The 25,261-nt window shown below is 44.2% G+C and overlaps 1 protein-coding gene across 5 annotated transcripts in view; it reads left to right on the forward strand.

Moving 5' to 3' along the window:
• Nucleotides 1–25,261, forward strand: part of OGDH (oxoglutarate dehydrogenase) — a 108,100-nt gene that overhangs the window by 12,397 nt on the left and 70,442 nt on the right. The window contains exon 1 of one of the 5 annotated variants that reach the window (XM_054017763.1): nucleotides 17,345–17,399. The exons of the other annotated variants lie outside the window; for them this stretch is intronic. The gene's annotated coding sequence lies outside the window, so the exon portion shown is untranslated. Of the gene's footprint in view, nucleotides 1–17,344; nucleotides 17,400–25,261 lie in introns of those variants that run through there. 5 annotated transcript variants of the gene reach the window in all.

Genomic DNA, 25,261 nt, shown 5'->3' on the forward strand with positions numbered 1-25,261 from the left:
TTGTATGTAAAGTAAATAAGGTTTTCAAAATGTTTAAGAAGCTTCATTTAAAATTAAATTTAAAATGCAGAGCCCCCCGGATCGGTGGCCAGGACCCGGGCAGTGTGAGTGACACTGAAAATCAGCTCGCGTGCCGCCTTTGGCACACATGCCATAGGTTGCCTACCCCTGTGCTTGTAGATGTTAGCTGCTAACTCTTTAATGTAATCTCCGTATTGACACTCCAAAACCAACTATGGATTTTAGGAGCCTTTTGGTAACCTAAATCTGTGGTCCTCAAATCTGAGAAATTGCTCAAGATGTTATTTGGATGGGCAAACTGGTTACATAGCTGCACGGCTTGGTTAACCGTGCAATTAAAATCTTTGCTAGCCAGCCAGCTGTTTTTTTTTTTTATAGTAATTGCCTTCTAACTGTCTGGAGGGATGAGTACAAGAGTTGGGAGTCTGCAGTCCTAGGTTCTAATCCCAGCACTGCAACTGATTTGTAGTGTGGTGTTGGACAAATCACTTTTCCCTCTGTGACAGGTTTCAGTGATAGCCGTATTAGTCTGTTTCGGCAAAAAAAAACGAGGAGTCCTTGTGGCACCTTAAAGACTAACAAATTTATTTGGGCATAAGCTTTCGTGGGCTAGAACCCATTTCATCAGACGTATGAAGTAAAAAATACAGGAGCAGGTATAAATACATGAAGAGATGGGGGTGCTTTACCAAGTGTTAGGTCAGTCTAATGAGAGAAATCAATTAACAGCAGGATACCAAGGAAGGAAAAATCTCTTTTGAAGTGGTAAGAGAGAGGCCCATTACAGACAGTTGACAAGAAGGTGTGAGTAACAGTAGGGATGAATTAGTATTGGGGAAATTAAGTTTAGGTTTTGTAATGACCCAACCACTCCCAGTCTTTATTCAGGCCTAATCTGATGGTATCTAGTTGGCAAATTAATTCCAGTTCTGCAGCTTCACGTTGGAGTCTGTTTTTGAAGTTTTTGTTGTTGAAGAATTGCCACTTTGAGGTCTGTTACTGAGTGACCAGAGAGATTGACGTGGTGTTCTACTAGTTTTTGAATGTTATGATTTCTGATGTCAGATTTGTGTCCATTTATTCTTTTGCGTAGGGACTGTCCTCCGTGCCTGCTCTGTCCACGTATCTATTCAAGGGATACCATCATAGGACCTAACCACATCAGCCACACCATCCAGGGCTCATTCACCTGCACATCTACCAATGTGATATATGCCATCATGCCAGCAATGCCCCTCTGCCATGTACATTGGCCAAACCGGACAGTCTCTTCCAGTTCTTGCACTAACAATCATGATGCAACACCATCAATGTCATGCTGGTGGTTATTTAGTTGAGGGCCAGATGGCCATAAATCTAAGCTGCCATTTATCAGTGGCTTAGAAATCCCTCCCCCACCAACATCCCTAAATAGCCTCTTAAAATAAAAATATACTAACACGCACAAAATATCCTTAGTCCAGCCCCGAGTGCAGCTGGACTGGTGGGGGTAATGTATACTGTCAGCAGTATCTTAATTGGATCAAAAAGAACAGGATGTGAAATTTTGTCTCTTACGGGTCTGTTAACCATCATATTCTTGCCTGCCCTGTATGTGACCATAATATCACTTTCTGTTTATGTACCTTTCCTGTGCAGCGTTAGCTTAAGTAAACACTTGACAGGATGGATTTTTCACTAGCTTTCTTACACTCCCCCTCCAAACATCTTGTTTTTCTGCTCTCTTCCTCTCTCATTCTCACAAGTCTGACAGCAAGCTTCCTTTTGACTCTAGCAACAAGGAGTTAGCTTCCTTATCTGGTTTTCACTGCATGCTGACACACCCAGTTATTGCAGTAATTAGTGTAGTGCATTTATTGTTCCACACTAGTACAGATTGTTCTACTAGCTTCTCCAGGAGCAAACAGGGCACTGATCCCTGTGTGCACTTGAGTGCACTAGTGTTATACTTGTCCATGGTGAATTCGTTCAGTAGGGTCACAACTTGATGTCATAGAATCTTGGCAGGGAGGGGGTAACTATGGTTGAGGGAGCGCCAAACCTGTCCCCACAGGAACAATGGACAGCAGTGAAGCCAGTGAAGCCTCTCCATAATTAGCATTGTTCAGAGTGGGTGTTTTACCTTACTGAAAACAAGCCTGCGCTCTTTTCATAGTACTTCTGTTGTATACTGCTTTAAGCAACCTAATGGATAGAGCAAGGCACTGGGACTCAGAAGGGTATGTGGACTGGATTCAACTCCTTGTTCTGCCCCAGCTGCCTATATAACCTTGGGCAAGTTATGTCCCCTCTGCCTCAGTTTCTCCACGTGTAAAATAGTGAAAGCACTCTGAGATCTCCTGATGAAAACAGGTAAGCTAGATCACTATTTAAGTAGAGGCTGCCATCTCAAGTAAGCAGCACCAGACCGGAAACAGAGGTTTCAGACTAGTCAATGTACCACTCTCTCCTGCTCTCCATATTATCGTTCTGCTTCTCAAGTGACGGTGATAGTGGAACTAATGCCTGAGTCTTTATTGCACTCTGCACTTGGATAACTTTCTTCAATGCCTGCTGATTTTAGTGGGCACAGTTTTTGACCCATCATTTCCAAGTTAGTGTCATTCTCTTGTGTCCTCTTCTCTAGCCTTGAGAAATCCCATCATCCCTGCTCATATCCATTCACAATGCTGCTGTAAAAATCGCTTTCTGGCCTGTCTCTTTGACCATGTCACCCCCCACCCTTTCTCCATCCCATCAAACATAGGCTACTTATCTTCACTTCCGAGGCCCTTTGCAGCCTATCCCTATCCTACCTATCATCTCCGGTGCTAGCGAGGTGTTGACAGCTGCCTCTGCTCTGCCAATCATGGCAGCCTTCATCGTCCACTTGCTATCCTTTCTGACCAGCTCCTTTGTGCTTTCCCCCATGCCTGGGAGAAGCTCCCCACGAGCAGAGCCACCTCATTGTCCTCCTTTATAGCTCTTCTTAGCCAGGGTGCCTACAAAAAGCTTGACAGTGGTTAGGCACGTACTGTGCGAAGAGCATTGCCAATGGTCCAGGGTAATTCCATCCTGTGTGCATACGTTTGAATGGTCTTGGCAGCAAATGTAAGCTTGCTCTGTCAGTTGATGTTTTTGGAACACTAAATGGGCTCTGTGTGGTCTCTGTGACTGTAGCGCTTTATTTTCCCAGTATGATTGTTGCTGTTTATGTGTACTTATATTGTGCCATTCAGTTTGAAGGCTTCCAAGGTGATTTAGGGACTATGAGTTTATCCTTGGAATACTTTATTTAATCTTTCCTGTGGTGGTTGTAGTATCTGAGCACTTATACCTCCTTACCAGCTGGATATGTGAACTCAGCTGGCTCTAATATATTGTACTAGTTTATAATAGGCCTTTTCTTGGTCCTACATCTCTTGTACATACAGCATGTAACATGATGGTCCAATGCTAATCACACTATCTCAGTTTTAGTACAAAGAACAAACTTTCACAGAATTTCTCCCCGGAGTTATAACTTATGAAAACTGATCCACAAAATGTACTCTAATCATTTTGTGGACTAAAGTTAATGCTGATTTGGGTTTTTTTATCCCCCATACATACAATCACTCAGACTCTAACCCCCGAGTCATCTTATAATGCATTTAACCCACAAACTTGAAACTAACCTTTGTGGGGAGGGTTTAAGCCAGTGTAAGTATTGGGATCTTCTGCGGCCTTTTTAAAATGGCTTTTGCACCGGGGTGTCAGGATTGTGTGTCTCTCACATGCACAGGCACACTCTATCCCCAGTATAGTTAAAGAAGTTCATCCCCAAATGTGGAACCAGTTATACTCATATAGCTTATTCCCTTTCCTATATGATGACAACTATACCAGTATAAGCATCCTGATACCAGCAGAAGTGCATCTGTGTTGTGCAGGTTATATACTGGTATAGTTAAAGCAGTACAGTTTTCTAGTATGGAGAAGGCTTTCATGCCAATGAGTGATCTGAACCTCCTCTCCTTCTGTGTTTCTTTGAAAAGATGGTTTATCCAGCTCTGCGGAACCTGCTAACATAGTCCTGGGGTATTGGTTTAATACTTATTCCCAGAGGCATGCTCTTCTGCAGCATTGTGGGTTTCCTTAGTGAACTTCCATCAAAGTCCTGAGCTGGGTTGACCCTGAATAGCTTCATGTTAAACAAAACCACAGCTGCAATGTAACTAATTCTTCACATGTAAACTGAAGCAAACCTGTGACACGGTCACAAATGCTACGGTAGAAAGAGTCCTGCAAGTCTTGTATAAATCCTGTTGCATATGTGTGCAAAAGGTGCATCTTGAATGCAGTGATCTGGTAACGCTCCAGTGCCTCAGTGGTGCTCCCAGAGCAGACTTGTTTCACTTAACCTTGTTTTCAGTGACCAGGCAAAAACCGTGTGTATCTCTAACACATTGAATAGAATCTGCGACAGCCTTGCACTGTACTATTTAACTTCTTAAGCCTAAAAAGGTCAAACTAGTACGATTTAAGTGCAAATCTAACCTTGACTCCACTCTGTGTAAGCCTTATCTCCCCTCTCTGCTCTTATTCATGTCCCGTACCCCTTGTCATTTTTCTATGTTATGTCTAATGTAGGCCTAGTTTATGGAATTACTATGAGCTCCAAGTGAGGGATGGCACATAGACCAGACCAAGAACTGTAGTGTAACTTGAAATCCTTGCTCAAGAGAGAGATAAGCTCTGCCAGTCCTATACCTAGTTCGGTTTACTCCCATCCCCCTTTCAAGTTGACTCAGCTGCACTGGCTGGTGTGTTGCAGTGAGCAAAAGCAGTGCTCCCCACCCACTCTCTACCCACAGCCCAGCCATGTGACCAATCTGCATAGGGCAGGGAGGAGGTGTTTTTATGCACTTTACTCCTGTGCATGGGTATGGAGAGAGCTAGGGTACTTAGAAGGTCTTCAGTCTTTTTAGCTGCCTATAGCTTCAGTCTTGACACTGTTAGTAACAAACACTTGTTTCTCCATCTAGGGCCCAGTTATGTAATCTTTATTGCTGTAAGGGTTGCACGATTGGTCCCCTAATGTATAGTGCAATGTAAGAGATCTGGTGGTGCCTTGCTTGAACTGTTAGTGAGGTTACACTGATCCTTTTTGGGCAGGAGGTGAAGGGATTAGCTAGTGCTAGCCGGGGCAAACTACAACTCTTCCTGTATATATTGCTATTAGTTATAGCTGTGATACACCTGTTCTGAGCCTTGAGTAATAAGTTTCACTTTCACACTGCCACACTAAAATGAAGTATCAGCTTGATCCTATGTTTCCATCAATCCAGTACTGTTCATGAGTAGGGCAAGCTCCATGTGAGAGAACTGCACCGCTGTGAGATGACCAAATCTGTGGACACATCCTTGGGTATAACTGAAGTTGCCTGGCATATTCTCACGCAGTGTATCCCGAGGGCCGCTTGGAACTATTGACTATGGCACAGCAAGATGATAGTAACTGAGTCTTGTAAAACCAGGTTCTTACCCAAGAAAGCTTATGCTCCCAATACTTCTGTTAGTCTTAAAGGTGCCACAGGACCCTCTGTTGCTTGTAAAACCATGTGGTATTTAATAAATATTTCCTTGCAATAGGATCTCTGCGTCTGCAGAAAGATGAAAGGAAAACAAAAGCCAGGTGGTTCTTTTCCGGTTAATGTACAATGGCATGCAAAGAAGTAAGGCTCTGACTGCTTAGTTTGGAGCCAGCTGGTGCAGCATCATTGGGCAGAGAAGGCTGGCTCCCTCTCTGAGGAGAGGACTGGAGAGTTCTATGCGAGTGCTCTGTATAATCCATTAGGACTCAGCAGGGATTGGTTGGGGGGAGGTGTTCTTGAAAGAAAACTTATAACACCAGTTTTTTTTTTTTTTTTTTTAATATGTATGATTTTAAAACATGAGACTAGCCTTGAATTTTGGCTTTAGTATTAAGAGCAAGATGCTGTATCATGTTTGCTCCTCCTGTCTCATACAGTGAGTGTGCTCAGCAAATGACAGACAAGATATACCTGTGGGATCCCTAAGGCCTGGTCTAAACTTTCAAGTTTCACCCTCAACTATGTTTGGAGTCTGACTTTTTTTTTCCTCCTGATATAGTTATACCATACAAGCCCTATTGTAGACAGCTATACAAGTACACCTCTACCTCGGTAGAACGCTGTCCTCGGGAGCCAAAAAATCTTACCGCGTTATAGGTGAAACCGCGTTATATCGAACTTGCTTTGATCCAATTGAGTGTGCAGCCCCCCCCCCCCCCCCCCCCCCGGAGCATTGCTTTACTGTGTTCTATCGGGTCGTGTTATATCGGGGTAGAGGTGTATAAAGATGGTTATCCCAGTATAGCTTATTCCCCTTCCCATATGAGCTGTACTGTTATAAGCACTTTTATGTCTATATGATAGTATCCACACTATTAGAAGGGAGGTTGTACCAATTTTAACTATATCAGTGTGGTTAAAGCACTATAACTTTTATGTGCAGACATGCCAGACAAGACTTGTAGTTGAATTTGCTGTAGTATGGGCACTTCGTCTTAATCTGGTTGAGTTCCTATTAAGAATTGGTGTAATTACATACTGATAGAAGAATTGGAATGACTGTACACAATGAAGCTTTTAAAGTCAGTTTAATCTTAGCAAAGAGGGGAGAAGGTTGAATAATGCTTCTCTGTGCTCCCCATCTTTTAAAAGATGTGCCCAAACTGTCTGGCTATTTTGTAACCCTTGTATTGTAAACATCTGGCACCTGCTCAACACAGCCTGATATGTCTGGCCTCTTGTTTGCCTGCTGAACATAATGGGTCATATTTATGCCCCCAGTGTACAGTACAGACTTCTCTGCAGTTCCACTAGGAATGAATGTAGCCCAGCGAGTGACCTTTTTACTCGGGTATGTTAGCCGCCCTGTCTGTGTGAGCACTGGGGTTGCCTTACCCCCATGCATGAAGGTTGGAAAAAGCAATTAGGCTGCTGTCTGCTGTGACACCTGCAGGGTGAGAGCTATGGAAATAGCTACTATAACAGTAGTGCAGGAATTTCTGCATTTTTGGGGGGAGGGAGGAAATGGGGGAGGGGTGAATTCCTTCCAGGAAAAACACTTTTTTTAGTTTGAAAATAGCATGAATTCCTGCCTGATGGCCTTTCTCCTCCCCAGACAGGAAATTGCTCCCTCTTCCTGGGAACTGTTTGCAGCAGTACTGGCTCCCAGACAGCATCTCTGCCTTTCCTCTAGAGAGGAAAGGGACCCAGGAGTACAACTGTCCCTCTGGGACCTTGGGAGGAGGGCTAGAGGAGGTGGAAGATCTTAAGACCCAGGGAGCTAAAAATGAATGCTGTGTGCTGGTTGACTGATTGCCTCTAACGCCAGGCCACTAAAACTCATCACATGATCCAGCTTCTTAAACACAACTTGCTTCAATGTTAAAGCCTCGGTTCTTTACTCTGTGAGGGTGACTTGAAAACACAAGTATGCGATCCAGTCACAATATAGTGACTCATCTTCTTTCAAACCACTTTCCAGTATTATAACAGTTAATTCTGGGACCAAGAGACACAGAAAATTAGATGCCATTCTCTGCTTCCCCACAAAAAAAGCAGGAACAATTAGTTTAACTATCTCTACAGGCTAGTCTGTTTCCTTCAGTAATCTTCTCTTGGGCAGCAAGTCTGAAGTATAGGTATTTGCAGTCCTGTCTGGGCTCATGGGCATCCATCCTTTTGTTCAGCAACACTGTCGGGCAATTATAAATGACTGCAAAGATTTTTAGCTTAAGTTAAATACTGAACTAGACATAAGTTCAGTATAGACCCCAGCTGAGTGTTCCAGCTATGGGAGAGTGTTGGGTAAATCTCTGGATGTGTGTGCCTGGTTTCTCTGCCGGGAATGGGAACTCGGGTGTCAAGGCAAAAGAGAGCTGAGATTGCCAGTAGTAAATTATGTAGAGTTTCTGGGCTAGCATCCATGCTTCAAACGTATCTAGTTGTTTATAGTCCAAAGTACAGCACACACATTTGGGTAAACTGAGGTGATAAATGATTCCCTTCAAGGTCATATTGAAGACAGGCTTTGTTGCAATATGTTTTGCAGAATTCACAAGGTCTGTCAGTGTACAAAGTCTCATCTCAGAAGTTTTTTGGCATGACTCAAACAGGCTTGTTTGGCTGACAATGCCCTTTTCATCATCACAACTTCATTTGATTGTAAGCTAAGGATCCCAGCTTTCCAGTGTACTGGACCGTTTAACGCCTGATCTCCTAAACGATCAGACCAAGACAGTAGATGGCCATCGAGGTCTCTAGGTGGTCATTGGTTCCTAAGTCTATCGGTGCATGTTTTGCTCTAATCAGACAGTTGGATCAGAGTAACTTTCAGATCCTATCTGTTTTTCGTCTGGCTCCTCTTGAACAGGATGTGACTGACTAGCAAACACTTAATTCCTGACAGCGTGATGATACAAAGTCTGTGTTTCTCTGTAGATCAGGTATGAGAGCAGTCAGCCATGGACAGCTGGGAATCAAATTGTCGAGGAGACCATCTGAAAGAAAACAGAGATCCGTAAAGTGGCCTTCACTGACTGTAGTAGGGAAAGATGCACTTTCCCTTACATATTATATACATGCTGTTAAGAGACGGATCTAACTCTGTGTGCTTCAGTGGTTCCTAATCACCAATCTAGATTTTAATACGGTGCCCATTTTGTGATATCCGGGGAATGATACCTGGCCTAGTACTGATCATGCCCCAGTAACTGGCACTGACTTTCTCCTGTGCGTAGTGAGCCTCTATATAGTGCCTGTATGTTGCTAGCCTGCTGTATTCCATGGGCACCGAAACCCACAGTGGAGTGTGAGCTCTTTCCAACCAGAGCTCTCACTCATCGGGAGAGTGTGTGGAGTTGTCTGGATGCTCTTTGGTGAGATGTTGCTGAGCAACTGGGCTAGTAAGGGATCTGCTTATGAAATTGTATTTGTGCTGTGAGTTTAGTTCAAACTATTCACAACCACAAAATGGCACATTATTCTCGTTATGAGAACATTCATAGAATCATAGACTTTAAGGTCAGAAGGGACCATTATAAAATCATCTAGTCTGACCTCCTGCACGACGCAGGCCACAGAATCTCACCCACCCTCTCCTGTATCAAACCCCTAATCTATGTCTGAGCTACTGAAGTCCTCAAATTGTGGTGTAAAAACTTGAAGGTGCAGAGAATCCTCCAGCAAGTGACCCTTGCCCCACGCTGCAGAGGAAGGCGAAAAACCCCCAGGGCCTCTGGCAATCTGCCAAAATTCCTTCCCAACCCCAAATATTGCGATCAGCTAACCCCTGAGCGTGTGGGCAAGACTCACCAGCCAGACACCCAGGAAAGAATTCTCTATAGTAACTCAGATCCCACCCCATCTAACATCCCATCCCAGACCATTGGGCATATTTACAGCTAATAGTCAAAGATCAATTAATTGCCAATTTCCATCCCCTCCATAGACTTATCAAGCTTAGTCCTGAAGCCAGATATCTCTTTTGCCCCCACTGCTCCCTTTGGAAGGCTGTTCCAGAACTTCACTCCTCTGATGATTAGAAACTTTTTGAATCTCCTTTCATAAGACAGGTTTTCCATTCCTTGGATCATCCTAGTAGCCTTTCTCTGCACCTGTTCCAGTTTGAATTCATCCTTCTTAACATGGGAGACCAGAACTGCACACAGTATTCCAGATGAGGGCTCACCAGTGCCTTGTATAACCGTACTAACGCCTCCTTATCTCTACTGGAAATACCTCGCCTGATGCATCCCAAGATAGCATTAGCTTTTTTCGTGGCCATATCACATTGGCGGCTCAACCAATACTCTGAGGTCCTTCTCCTCTTCTGTTACTTTCAACTGATGCATCCCCATTTTATAACAAAAATTCTTGTTAATCCCTAAATGCATGACCTTGCACTTTTTACTATTAAATTTCATCCTATTACTATTACTCCAGTTTACAAGATCATCCAGATCTTCCTGTATTATATCCCGGTCCTTCTCTGTATTGGCAATCATAGAATATCAGGGTTGGAAGGGACCTCAGGAGGTATCTAGTCCAACCCCCTGCTCAAAGCAGGACCAATCCCCCGATCGCCATGAGTTTTCAAAGATAATGGCCAATGGCTCCGCAATCACATTCGCCAACTCCTTTAGCACCCTCGGATGCAGCGCATCCGGCCCCATGGACTTGTGCTCGTCCAGCTTTTCTAAATAGTCCTGAACCACTTCTTTCTCCACAGAGGGCTGGTCACCTCCTCCCCATGCTGTGCTGCCCAGTGCAATAATCTGGGAGCTGACTTAGCCCAGGGCCCTGTGGCCCCTAAAGCCCCTGCGTTCCGGGTGGACCTGCCTGCCAGCGGGGGAGGGGGTGGCTCCCAGAATTGCGGCCATGGGGGCGGTGCCATGCTTTGCAGAGCCACCTGCCCTCCCCTTGCACCAAACGGGAGCTGCCCCAGGTAAGTACTCTGCATCTCCTGCCTGCCCCAGCCCGGAGCCTCCTTCCGCACTCTAACTCCCTCCCAGACCCTGCACCCCCAGCCCTGAGCCTCAGGGGTAAGCCAGGGGCCCCTCCCCACCACAGAACAGTACAGTATGTAATGCCTTTTGTCTGCCCCCAAAAAACTTGCTTGGAACCTAACCCCCCACATTTACATTAAATCTTATGGGGAAAATTGGATTAATTTAACGTCGTTTCACTTAAAGTTGCATTTTTCAGGAACATAACTACAACGTTAAGTGAGGAGTTACTGTAAATTCAAATCTATATGCCCACTCTTGCAGAAAATCCTGCTGATGGCTTTCTTGACTCTCTCTTGTCCACGTCCTTGCCCCCACCCTATGGAAATGGCTAGGCAGAACTTTCTAAGTTGTGTTAGATACAATTGGGCTGTGTCCCGTTGTTGCTTTTGTATCTAATGGACATTACTTATGCACTCAGCAGGATTAAACCAAGGATAAAATCCTTGCTCCACTGAGATCTATGATGTCAGGGGGTGGTGGGTCAGGATTTCATGCACATGTTATAATGGAGGTAATGTAAGCATGTATATATGAACTACTGTAGAAATATCAGACTATTTCTGGCTCCATGGAGGTGGAGAGCAAAGCTAGCCAGGCAAATTTGATTTGATTTGTTTTTTGGACAGAATCACAAAAGTGGAGATGTGTCACTTGGGTTCTAGCCCAAGCAATTTGATACAACAACTCAGTCTTAATTGCAATATTAATTCAAATTGGCTTAAATATAGAAATGTCACGTGGCATCGAAACTGGCCAAAGAACCATAAACATAAGGGACTGAGCAGGAAAGCATTTGAGGATACTGAACTGGAAGGTGTCACAAATTCTGGTGAGGACAAAGAGGAATACAGGCATCTAGGCAGAAAGGTGTATTTGCATTTTTTCCCCTAATATTTGCATCTGAACTACTGATTCCAGTGGAGGGAGAAATTTAAGCAGTAATAGCTGAAAGAATCCTAGGCGCGACAATATCTGTGCACTGCCGGAGCAATAAAAAGTGAATTCAGAGGTAAAAAAAGCCTCTGATAAAGACCTGGTGATGATGATAGTCTTTCACCCAATGACTAGCTACTAAGATCTCTAATGCCTTACAAACTGGATCAGAAAGGAAATCCGTTTTCAACATGGGAAGAGGCTGATAGGGTGCTGCATTGATGCATGGCAGGAACAGGGTGTCAGTACATACATTTTGATCTGTAAAAGCAAAACTTGCAGATGATGCAATTTATTATTTACCTAATTTCTTCAGGAGGACTTAACATGGGCACCACGGTAGCTGTTGAGATACAGTGCAGGAAAGTGCAAATTCTTTAAACTACACATACCCACATGATGGATTCCAAACGAACTGTAACCTTTCAGAGTAGCAGCTGTGTTAGTCTGTATCCGCAAAAAGAACTAGTACTTGTGGCACCTTAGAGACTAACATTTAATTGACCATAAGCTTTCATGGGCTACAGTCCACTTCATCAGATGCATAGAATGGAACATATAGTAAGAACACACCCTCCCTCCCCCCCCATCCCCCCATGAAAAGGTGGAAGTTGCCCAACCAACTCTAAGAGGCTAATTAATTAAGGTGAGCTATTATCAGTACCAGGAAAAAAAACTTTGGTAGAGATAATCAAGATGGCCCATTTCAGACAGTTTGACAAGAAGGTGTGAGGATACTTAACATGGGGAAATGCATTCAATTTGTGTAATGACCCAGCCACTCCCAGTCTCTATTCAAGCCAAAGTTAATGGTATCTAGTTTGCATATTAATTCAAGTTCAGTAGTTTCTCATTGGAGTCTGTTTTTGAAGCTTTTCTGTTGCAAAATTGCCACCTTTAAGTCTATTACTGAGTGACCAGAGAGGTTGAAGTGTTCTCCTACTGGTTTTTTAATGTTATGATTCCTGATGTCAGATTTGTGTCCATTTATTCTTTTGCGTAGAGACTGTCCAGTTTGGCCAATGTACATGGCAGAGGGGCATTCCTGGCACATGATGGCATATATCACATTGGTAGATGTGCACGTGAACAAGCCCCTGATGGCGTGGCTGATGTGATTAGGTCCTATGATGGTGTCACTTGAATAGATATGTTGGCATCAGGCTTTGTTTCAAGGATAGGTTCCTGGGTTAGTGTTTTTGGTGTGTGGTTGCTGGTGAGTATTTGCTTCAGGTTGGGGGGCTGTCTGTAAGCGAGGACTGGTCTGTCTCCCAAGGTCTGTGAGAGTGAGGGATCATCTTTCAGGATAGGTTGTAGATCTTTGATGCGCTGGAAAGGTTTTAGTTGGGGGCTGAAGGTGACGGCTATTGGCGTTCTGTTGTTTTCTTTGTTGGGCCTGTCCTGTAGTAGGTGATTTCTGGGTACTCTTCTGGCTTTGTCAATCTGTTTCCTCACTTCAGCAGGTGGGTATTGTAGTTTTAAGAATGCTTGATAGAGATCTTGTAGGTGTTTCTCTGTCTGAGGGAGTGGAACAAATGCGGTTGTATCTTAGAGCTTTGCTGTAGACAATGGATCGTGTGTTGTGTCCTGGACGGAAGCTGGAGGCATGTAGGTAAGTATAGCAGTCAGTAGGTTTCCCGTATAGGGTGGTGTTTATGTGACCATCGCTTATTAGTACAGTAGTGTCCAGGAAATGGACCGCTTGTGTGGATTGGTCTAGGCTGAGGTTGATGTGGGATGGAAATTGTTGAAATCATGGTGGAATTCCTCAAGGGCTTCTTTTCCATGGGTCTAGATGATGATGTCCTCAATGTAGCGCAAGTAGAGTAGGGGTGTTAGAAGAACGCTTCCTTAGCTCTTGTCCCTTAAGTCAGCCATAAAAATGTTGGCATACTGTGGTGCCATGCAGGTACCCATAGCAGTGCCGCTGACTTGAAGGTATATATTGTCCCCAAATATGAAATAGTTGTGGTTGAGGACAAAGTCACAAAGTTCAGCCACCCAAGTTTGCCGTGACATTATCGGGGATACTGTTCCTGATAGCTTGTAGTCCATCTTTGTGTGGAATATTGGTGTAAAGGGCTTCTACATCCATAGTGGCCAGGAGGTGTTTTCTGGAAGATCAGAGATGGATTGTAGTTTCCTCAGGAAGTCAGTAGTGTCTTGAAGATAGCTGGAAGTGCTGGTAGCGTAGGGCCTGAGGAGAGAGTCCACATAATCAGACAATCCTGCTGTTAGCGTGCCAGTGCCTGAGATTTGGGGACAATATATACCTTCAAGTCAGCGGCACTGCTATGGGTACCCGCATGGCCCCACAGTATGCCAACATTTTTATGGCTGACTTAGAACAACGCTTCCTTAGCTCTCGTCCCCTATGGAAAGACTAAGATAAACTGGTTATCTTCTCTCTGCCACTCCTTACTTTATAAACTCCTGTCAGGTCAGTTGGGTGATCCTATTTACTCTTTCTCACAAGAACAAAGGGATGCCCAATAAAATTCAAAGGTAACAATGTTTCTTACTTATTTTAAACTTGTTGCACACAGTACATAACTAATGCGTGGAACTCATAGTCACAAGATTAGTAAAGCTAATAGCTTTATAGGTCAGCTCCTAAGGGTTATGTATCAGTAAATGTCGATAAACACGATCACTGTACACACTCAAACTGGCAAATAATCAAAATTTACAGATAGGTAAAATAATAAAAATGCTGCTTGAGAACTAATTAGTTTGATTTAAGGGTACTTTGTTTATTTTGACATGTGATGTTGACCATTTGTGTTTTAATAGTTATGAAGCTTTAACTTTTTGTATCTCATTTCACTGTCATTAAGTAATTATTTTCTGACTCTCCCCCCCCCCCCCCCAAAAACACTTTTTTGCCCAACTGAAATTTAAATGGATAACAATTTTAAAAATGCTTTAAAAATAAATATTATCCATTGAAATGATTTTAAAAAAATCAAATTATGCCAAGCGAATTTATAGATGTCTATTTTCATCCTAAATGATTGTTACCCCCCACCCCCACTATCAAGTAAGTGTGTGTGTTATGCCAGCATAGGAGCAGGGAGCAGAAGAGGAGGCTGGATTGGAACAGGAGTTGAATCCTGGGAGGATGGAATGACCAGTGGGAAACTGGAGGCTAGATTGACTGACTGGGTGAGCCTTGTGGCCTGGGGGTGATACTTATCAATTCCCTACATTGCACTATGTGGGGTACTGCTAGCAGTGAGGTAAGGGAAGTATGTGATACTGTTCTGGTTACTGATAGAGAGAAATGCAGCTATAGGGTTTCTAATAGGTAAATGTTCATGAGGGAAAACTTAAACATGCAGTTGTGGGAAGATGATCTTTAAAGTGGAGGTCTTGGTTCTCTTCTGCAAAGCAGATCATGTGTATTTGTGGGTCCCATAGTTAGTGAAAAGGATGCATGCTGATGACTACTCTTGTGGCTTGCTCCTATTAAAAGGTGCCCTTTTTCCTGCAGCTGACTGGTAAGCATTTGCCAACTAACTTGTTTGGCAGGAGGTTGCCAGTGATTAGAATCAGCATACTGGGCATGTTCACAGCACTCCTGCTCACTGTATGACCTTGGCAAGTCACTCAAATCTCTTCTTTTCCCACTGGTAAAAGAGCTTTGTGATCTGTGGATGAAAAAGCATTATACGAGTGCTGGTCTAAATGCACAAATTGTACCACTTTAATTATACCCTTCCGTTGCTGCAGGAAGTGTCTCTATGGTATTATGATGCTATAGCTGCAGAGCCATTGCTGTACCACAGCAGCACCTGTAGCCTAGGGATGGCCTCAGTAAAAACTCATATTCCCCTAATAGAAATAATACCAATACAAGATCCTTATGTAGACCGTGATGTACAATAGTGCCTTGAAGTCTCAATAAGGATTGGGTCCCCATTGTGCAAGGTGCTGTGTAAACCACGTTTGTGCCCTGAAGAGGTTGCATTCCAAATACTAGTCTGGAATAATCAAATACAGCTGCTTTATACACTTGGGATGGAGATTTAAAACTGGTGACAGTAGCATACCATGGCTGACATCCTAGCTGCATTAAGGTTGATGGCAGAACTCCCATTCAGTGGAGCCAGGATACTACCTTCCAACTTGGCTAGCCTTGTTTTGCTTATCCAAAGCTAATACAGAAGCAGAAGATACTTGTCCCTGTGTAGTTCTTCACAAGCATATATGAACCACAAGAGATCAGGGGCCTGCTGAAGTCAGTTTTGCCACTGACTTCAATGGAGCAGGATTTCACCCCAGATCTTCAAAATAGGATAAACTTTGAAGCTATATCTACACTTGAAACAGTACAGTGGCACAGTTGCAACATTGCAGCTGCACTGCTATAGCACTTCAGTGTAGACACTACCTATGCTGATAGGAGGGTTCTCCAGTTTGTGGAGGTAACGTACCTCCCCAAGAGGCAGTAGTTAGGTTGATGGAAGAATTCTTATTTGACCCAATACTGCCTAAATTGGGAGTTAACTCAGCTTAATTTACTCAGGGTGTGGATTTTTTTGCACCCCGGGGCGATGTAGCTGGGTCAACCTAACTTTTTAGTGTAGACCAGGGGTTCCCAAACTTAGTTCGTGGCTTGTTCAGGGTAAGCCCCTGGCAGGCCGCAAGATGCTTTGTTTACCTGAGCATCCGCAGGTACGGCCGCTCGCAGCTCCCAGCGGCCGTGGTTCACTGTTCCGCAGCTCCCATTGCCAGGGAAGCGGTGACCCGGCCCTCGCTGCTTCCTGCAGCTCCTATTGGCCCGGAACAGCAAACTGCGGCCACTGGGAGCTGCAAGCGGCCGTACCTGTGGACGCTCAGGTAAACAAAGTATCTCACGGCCTGCCAGGGGCTTACCCTGAACAAGCCGCGAACCAAGTATGGGAACTCCTGGTGTAGACCAGGCCTTAATTGTACGTACTTGTATTACTCAGAACAAACTTGTAGTGGAGAAAGGGTGGCTATGAAAGCTAATGAGAACTGACAGCTACCCCACAAGTCAAAGGTCATCTGTTGTAAATTTGGACGCACGCTACTGTAGTTGCTGTGTTTCACTAATGAACAATAGCAGTCCCAAAGCTCTGAACTTGCTATTGTTTCCCATGCAGAGTACAAAGCTAGCTTTTATTAAGCAGTAAGCACTGCCTGATTTGAAGTCTATAATGAGCACTTCTTGAGGGTGCTTGCATGCTTTTAGGAGTCAATCCAATTATAGCGTAATAGTTGCACAGGGAGGGAATAGCCACAACCAATTAGTGCTGGGGGCCTTCAATTATCTGAGCAGAGACCCTGTCTCCCTTTGTACAGATCCTAGCACAGGAGTACCCGAGTCCTAATCAAGGTTTCTGGGCACTATTGTAATTATCACAAATCGCTCTTGTGATACACACGATCCAACCAGCAAGTGGCCATACAGATGTAAAAAGGGGGTCCCAACTTCACTGATGGAAATAGGAGCCTCTGGGGACAGAATGACTTATCCTAATGGGCACCAGAGTAAGCTTCTCACTAAAACCAACCAAAATCTGATCCAGTAGTTACTGAAAGGGAAAGACGACATTCTGTGTGCGCACTGTGGAAGTGTCTGATGATCCCCTAGTTAACGTTGTGCTGTGACTTGCTTTCCAAGCAGCACTAACATCCCTCTCTCGGACAAATAGTTGAAGTTAGTTTCCAAGCTTGACACCATAACCCTGTGAAGGGCAGCTGAAACTTTCCATAATGGTTTGCCAAGATATTAGCATATAAAGGGCTTCCTAACACCGCTGTTCTTCTCTTCTGAGCACAAACTCAGCAGTGCCTTGCTCAGGGATCGGCAACCTGTCAGCAGTGGTGTGCCGAGTCTTCATTTATTCACTCTAATGTAAGGTTTCGCGCGCCAGTAATACATTTTAATGTTTTTAGAGGGTCTCTTTCTAGAAGTCTATAATATATAACTAAACTATTGTTGTATGTAAAGTAAATAAGGTTTTTAAAATGTTTTAAGAAGCTTCATTTAAAACTAAAATGCAGAGCTCCCTGGACCGGTGGCTGGGACCCGGGCAGTGAGAGTGCCACTGAAAATCAGCTTGCATGCTGCCTTTGGCACGCATGCCATAGGTTGCCTACCCCTGGACTAGCTACTCAAATGCCAGTGCCTTGGTGCAGGCACCTTAGTTTCCCCCTACTCCGCAGCCTTGACTCTGACACGTCTGGCAACAGCAGTGCCAGTGGAGTATCTCAGCATTGGCTGCCCCTGCTCCCTGGCTCACAAAGCCATGAAGCCCTTAGGGCGCAGTGTCAGGAGAGTCCTTTAAGCATGATGCAGAGAAACTGAGCTCTTCCATAGCCCCTGTCCATACCCAAAATCTCATCTCCACCACCTCCTACCACACAGCTATTTCCCCTAGCACTCCTGCTTACCACCACCCTGTTGTGTCCACTGGCACACTACGTAGCAGCTTTCTTGAGAGCCAAGACAGGTGAGCTGCTGCATACGTGGAGTAGTTTTTTGAGAGGGGAAATCTAGGGGAAGGGGGGGCATTCGGCTGTAGGGAGACAGTGGTGGGGGGAGGAGATGATCAAGGATATGCAGAAGAGGTATAGAGGAACAGGGCTATGTAGGGGGAGCACTGCCAAAAGGTGGGAGAAGGAGAAGGACCTAGGAGTCCTGGTTGATCGCAGGATGACTATGAGTCGGCAATGTGACATGGCCGTGAAAAAAGCTAATGCGGTCTTGGGGTGCATTAGGCGAGGTATTTCTAGTAGGGATAAGGAGGTGCTGGTTCCGTTATACAAGGCACTGGTCAGACCTCATTTGGAGTACTGTGTGCAGTTCTGGTCTCCCATGTTTAAAAAGGATTAATTCAAACTGGAATGGGTACAGAGAAGGACCACTAGGATGATCCGAGGAATGGAAGACCTGTCGTATGAAAGGAGACTCGAGGAGCTCGGTTTGTTTACCTTACCCAAAAGAAGGCTGAGGGGGGGATATGATTGCTCTCTTTAAATATATCAGAGGGATAAATACCAGAGAGGGAGAGGAATTATTTCAGCTCAGTACTAATGTGGACACGAGAACAAGTGGATATAAACTGACCGTCGGGAAGTTTAGGCTTGAAATTAGATGAAGGTTTCTAACCATCAGAGGGGTGAAGTTCTGGAACAGCCTTCTGAGGGAAACAGTGGGGGCGAAAGACCTCTCTGGCTTTAAGATTAAGCTTGATAAGTTTATGGAGGGGATGGTTTGATGGGATAACGTGACTTTAGTCAATAGGTCAATAACGCGCCATCGCTGGTAATTAGTAACAATGGTCAATGATGGGATATTAAAAGTGACTACAGAGAACTTTTTCCAGAGGGTCTGGCTGGAGAATCTTGCCCACATGCTCGGGGTTCAGCTGATCGCTATATTTGGGGTTGGGAAGGAATTTTCCTCCAGGGTAGATTGGCAGAAGCCCTGGAGATTTTTCGCCTTCCTCCGCAGCATGGGGCAGGGGTCGCTTGCTGGGCAGGGTTCGCTTGCTGGAGGATTCTCTGTGACTTGAAGTCTTTAAATCATGATTTGGGGACTTGAACAGCTGAGTCAAGGGAGAGAATTATTCCAGGAGTGGGTGGGTCAGCTTTTGTGGCCTGCATCATGCAGGAGGTCAGACTAGATGATCACAATGGTCCCTTCTGACCTTAAAGTCTATGAATCTATGAGCTGCAAGGAAAGAAGTGAAAGGAAGAGGAGGTATGTTTTTATATGCTTAGTAAGGTATCCTCAAAGGGCTCCACTCTCTCTGCGGGGTGCTGGTTATTAGGAAGGCTTTTGGGGAGGTCTGTTTCTGACATTTTTGAGAGTAATTAACTCTGCCCTGCGTCTAAAGCATGAGAAGCAAAAACTGAAATAGACTAATTCAGGTAAAATAAAAATGTCCAGGCTTCCAAATGTTTAGATGAATAATGTTCTCTTGACATGTGGTAGCTACATCTAACTTACCCTTAATGCTCCATATTAAGGGTTCTGGTGGTGTTATGAATAAACAAGCTCTCAAACCTGGAAGTGGGCAAAGGAAGACACATTTGGAGGGAGTACAGTACCTACTAGTAGCTTTGTCTGTAATTCCAGTACAGCAAGTGTGTATCAGAATTGCTCTGGGCTCAGTTAGCCAAAACAAGTAAGAGCAGGAGGGAAAGAACAAGGAGTTTTGGCAATGATAATTCTTATGTACCATCTTCCTCAGGTGCACAGATCTTCTGTTTGCCAAGGTGAGTGCTGCTCAAAAAGCTAGAGCACTCATGCAAACCAGTTCTTCCCACCATTGTAGTAGCAAGGTTTAGAATTGCATTTATCTTCACTCATTTGAGCAATACTTGGAACACGGTTATGAGTACAAAGGAAGGTCAGAGGAGGGAAACCTGATTAGACTAATTACGTGCTGCAATTGACCTTCAGCATCTGATGAAGTAAAAGTCAAAGTACATCGTCCTATGATAAGCAAAGATAGCACTTGGGAGGAGGATATTTAGTCATTTTCAAAAACATCTGTGCAGTATAAAGATTTCCAAAGGGCAGAACAAATGCAGCCCCCAGACTCCATTAATCCTCACAGTGCTCCATGTTCTCAAATCTCCTGGTTTTGTTGGCTGTGCCAAAGTTGTGGAAGCAACACAATAATCATCAACTTCTATAACTTTGTTTATAACCCCAACTTCAAATACATCAAATTAGTAGTCCTTAGTGAGGGCAAAGCCTGTTGTAAGTTTGAAATGTTTGGGAGTTATCCAGTATGATAAAGTACCTGGAAAAACATGCCTGAGTGTGTGCCACAGTTTGGAAATGGCTGAATGAAATATTGTCTAATTTACTTTACTTTCAGCCTAATGGGTAACTTGAAGGCTCAGGCACCAGGGGCTAATGATCATGGGCGCCAACTTCTGCTCCTGCTGGTGGGTGCTCAACCCTCCTCTGCCCCTGGCCCTGCCCCCATTCCACCCCCTTCTCCAAGTCCCCGCCCCCACCCTGCCTCTTTCCCACCTCCTCCCTTGAGCGTGCTGTGCCCCTGCTCCTCCCCCTCCCTCCCAGAGCGCTGCCAAACAGCTGTTTGGCGGCGGGCAGAAGTGCTGGGAGAGAGGGGAAGGAGCAGGAATGCAGTGTGTCCAAGGGAGGAGGTGCGGGGAGCTTGGCTGCCAGTGGGTGCGGATCACCCGCTAATTTTTCCCCCGTGGGTGCTCCAGCCACCGAGCACCCAAGCAGTCAGCACCTATGCTAGTGATAACCATAACTGTGGTAGTGTCATGTGAGCTAGGCTATATGTAGGGCTCTTTTGTTTTCAGTTTCTATTTAATTTTTTCCAAGAAATTCATCAGTGTTTATTACCGCAACAACAAAAACAGGTGAAAATCTGTGCAAAAAGCTATTAATAATTTTTCTGGGTAAATATCCGGGTTTATTTTGGTAGATGGAAAGACAGGGGAAAAACGTATTCAGTAGATTAATGCTTTGAATTCCGTTCATCAATGTGGTTTGCTGGAGAACTAAAACAGAACTCAAAACACAATGCTACCTCTGAGTTTAAGAAAACAATATCTCTCTAATCACCAAATGCAACTTTTCATTTGAATAAACAGTTGACTGTTGTAGACACAGAATTATTAGTCTGTAAGTATGTACATATACTCCATCCTTTTCTCCTGTTTTTGTGTTTTAAAACTTTCAAATATTTCCTTGTTCTGAAACACATTCTGATACAGATTTTCATTTTCTTCCTCTTTTAGTGTGTCAGATCTTTAAACCATTATCTGCTAATAGCTTGAAATGTGTATGTGGTGGGTGTGAGATTCATCAGTACTTCAGAGCTTGCATGCATACCTGTTAGTCTAGAAGATACACACAACAAACAAACAAATTGCCTTACTTCAACAGGCAGCTTTGCATATACCCGCAGACTACTGTATTTTCCTAATAACAAGTTATTTTTCATATATTTGAATGATACAAAAGTGGGGTGAAAATAAAAAAAATGAATAATATTTTTTGTAAAACCTGGGAATTTTTCAATTAAAAATTAGTTTAAACTGAGAACGAAGGGCCTTAGCTATAAGTAAGGCTACAATTTTGTCACGGAGATCACAGAAGTCACGGAATCAGTGACTTCCAAAGACCTCTGTGACTTCAGCCAGTGGTGGCTGGGAGCTGCAGGGTCCCACAGTGGCTGGGAGCTGCGGGGTACCCTGCCTGCCCACAGCAGAGCCCCCAAGCTCCGAGCTGCTGCGGGGGGACCCTGGACTTCAGCCCCCACAGATGGTGGGGACCCTGGAGCTCCCAGCTGGCCCTCGCAGCTGCTCAGCTGTTCCCCCATTTTGTCATGAATATTTTTAGTAAGTCAGGGACAGGTCACTGGCTTCTTTGAAAATTTTTATTTTTTTTATTGTCCCTGACCTATCCGTGAAATCTTAGCCTTAGCTATAAGTGACCGTTGATGAACTTGGCAAGTTTAGAGGTGTGATGGAAGAGAATCAACCAGCATGTTTCAGGATGCATACTGACTCCAACCCAGGATAGCATAGCTTTTCTCCCCTCCCCAACCCCAAAAGAATGTAACACTGTGTTTAGGTGAGTTGCATTGGTTTCCCATCTTCTGAATCATCAGGTGCTAGAAACAGGATGAGAGAGACTGGGGGGGAGGGATAGCTCAGTGGTTTGAGCATTGGCCTGCTAAACCCAGGGTTGTGAGTTCAATCCTTGATGGGGCCATTTAGGGGTCTGGAGATAGGTCCTGCTTTGAGCAGGGGGTTGGACTAGATGACCTCATGATGTCCCTTCCAACCCTGATATTCTATGATTCTAAGAAACAGGATGGCACTGTTGCTGAAATAGGTTCCTTGTTAGTACTTCCAGTTGTCATTCAGCTTTAGCCCATCAAAGAGAGATTTGTGGCTTATAAGTTTGATGGTAAATATAACTCCCTGTTGCAGGATTTATCTAAAAGACTGTTTTGGCGCTGAAAGACCTGTATGAGATGGAGAGAGATTGTTATAGTTGAACAAAAAGATTCCTCATGCGGATGAGTGAAGAACTGAGATTCAGTATGAACTCTGAAGGCTTTTCATTTTTGTTTATCATACCTCTAGCATTTGTTTGAACACAGGAATTTGTGGTGGTCTGTCACTGAACAGCTGTTGCTCAGTTAGGCAAGGAAAAGAACAGGTGGACAGGCTAGAGCACAGCTGGGCATTTGGTCTTGAGTATGATACATGGAGAGCAAAAGTTACTTTCTACATTTGCTTTGAGGAAGAAGCTACTGCTTTTGTGTGTTTAAATGTTATAACCCTTGTTTTGCCTAGTGGATAAAGCAATGGACTGAGACTTGAGGTTCCTGTTCCCTGCTGGGTGATCTTGGGCAAGTCATATGAACTCTGTGCCTCGTTCCCCCTTCTGTAAAATAGGGATAATGATGCTGACCTCCTTTGAGGTGCTTTAAGATCTATGATGAAAAAGCAATATCTAAGAGCTAATAATGTTAGAGTACCAGATCGGGGAAGGGGGGGTGTTTAAGTTGCTCATGTCCACCTATGTGATTGTTCTCCTAACCTATGAGCCCCTGAATGGGAAGATCATTTTGACATCCCCTTTCTGAGACACAGCAATTGGCAACTCCTCCTTAAACCTGACAAAAGCCAAAGCCACCAGAGTCTTCATCCTGCTCTGAGTCCCACATTTAAATCTGTCTTGAGAAATCTGGCAGCAGCACAGGATACTGTCAACTGAGGAGGAAATCTCTCTGGTGCAGTCTCCCCATTTCTCAATCCCCTTCCCAGATCTTCCTTTGGTCTCGAAATTCAGGCTTTTCTAATCTGTAGGAAAGCAAAACACAGAGGCAAACTCCCTCCCATCACAAGCAGCATTAATTATCTCTTCAGATTCTTAAACCACACCCACCATCATAATGTCTGCGCCATTGTGGTGTCTAAAAGAGTCCTGCAGCTTTCCACAGCACTGCTGTGATGAAGACAGGTATTGATTAAACGTGTTTGCTTTGTTTCAGAATCCTTATGCCTAGAACTGCTATGCCAAATAGCTGTCAGACCAGAGTGAGGCTTATCAGGATAGGTATGGAGAATAGACATAGGTATTAGACTGCTAGAGTTCATCAGATTTGTACAGCACTATGGCTTTTAAATCCAAAGAAAATAAATGGGTAAGGTATATGTTTCTGCTCAGTCAGCATTGCAGACCCAGGCTAGTGTGTGGCTAATTTGGTATTGTTCCACTTTAGTTACTAGAAGTGTCAGAATGGGCACTGTGACAGAGTTCCCCAGAAAAGCCTTGATTTAAGAATCTTCCTCGGTCTCATAGCCCTACCTCCTTTTTACACTGGGTCCCTTTTTTGTGCCCTGGCTAGTCTGATGCCTGATGAACGTGATTAAAATACAGAGAGAACACTTTGGCACCAGGATCAATAAGTGATTTTTTTTTTTAAAAAAAACCACAGCTTATTTTCCTGCATTATGACCTCTTTCTAAATTTATCACCTTGTGGAGCCATGTGAATAGTAGTCTGTAAATCAGAACTGCTGGAAATAGCTTTCCCATTACCATGTGATCCACCAACACTGCAGCAGCTCTGCTCTGAACACCAGTCCCTGGAAAACACCTGCTAGCAGAGAAGAGCCTATTCTGCTTTCTGCAGAGCCCGTGTGTGTGTTCTGGCTTTCAGTGGTACTCGCTATTTCCTGACACCTGTAAACTCAGTTTTTTCTGACACTTGAACAGAAAAGGCACTGAAATAGATCTGAAGGCTGTCCTAGTCTTAGCCAAAATTATGTTAATTAAGTGCTGGGGTGGATAAGATGTACCCCTGTAAAAGCTACTGCATGTTGTTACAAGGTCTGCGTGGCTGCATTTCACGTCTCCTTTTTGAACCTGACCTTTAGCGTTGCCCTCCTTTCTCTTCTTTCAATTGAGGATTAATTTCAAAGCTCTTCACAAACTTCTCACAAAGGCCCCATGTGCAGGGAGATACTATGTATGTTTCAGAGGTGAAGAGAGGAAATCACAGAGAAGGGAAGTGACTAGCCAGTGGTAACACAGCACGTCCGTGTAGTGTCAGCAAAGGGGCCCAGAACTCATGACTCCAGCACTGTAACCACGAGACTGTATTTTCTAAGAATAGCAAGAGCTGACATTACGGAACTGTTTCTTAGTTATCAGATGGGGTAGCCGTGTTAGTCTGGATCTGTAAAAAGCAACAGAGTCCTGTGGCACCTTCTAGACTAACAGACGTTTTGGAGCATAAGCTTTTGTGAGTGAATACCCACTTCATCAGACACATGTATTACTTAATTCTTCCCTTTTAGCTTACAGGAGATTCTTCCTTATAAACTTCCCATCCTTGTTAATACTGGTTCGTAGACTTCAAGGCCAGAAGGGACCATTATGCACATGTAATCTGTTCAGTTTAGTGCTCCCAGTGTTGCTAACACCAGTTAATGTGGAGAGACCACCAGTTGCTGCACGTGGTTTTTTTAACAGTGTGTTATGGCTAATCAATATGATGCTCAAAATGCTGGGAGCAGCCTGTACACTGCAGTGAAGTGGGCTGTGTTGGTACTGAATAGGCCATGTACAACTTGGGACAGCTGGATGGTAGGAATTCGAGCTTGTTGTGTGTAAACCAACGAAGGGCCATCCATTAAGACAAGCTTTTGGTCACTCCTCTGTAAAATACAGATACGCTTGCAATAACCTTGTGATACAGTC

This window comes from Malaclemys terrapin, chromosome 2, assembly GCF_027887155.1.
Source record: "Malaclemys terrapin pileata isolate rMalTer1 chromosome 2, rMalTer1.hap1, whole genome shotgun sequence".
NCBI lineage: Eukaryota > Metazoa > Chordata > Testudines > Emydidae > Malaclemys > Malaclemys terrapin.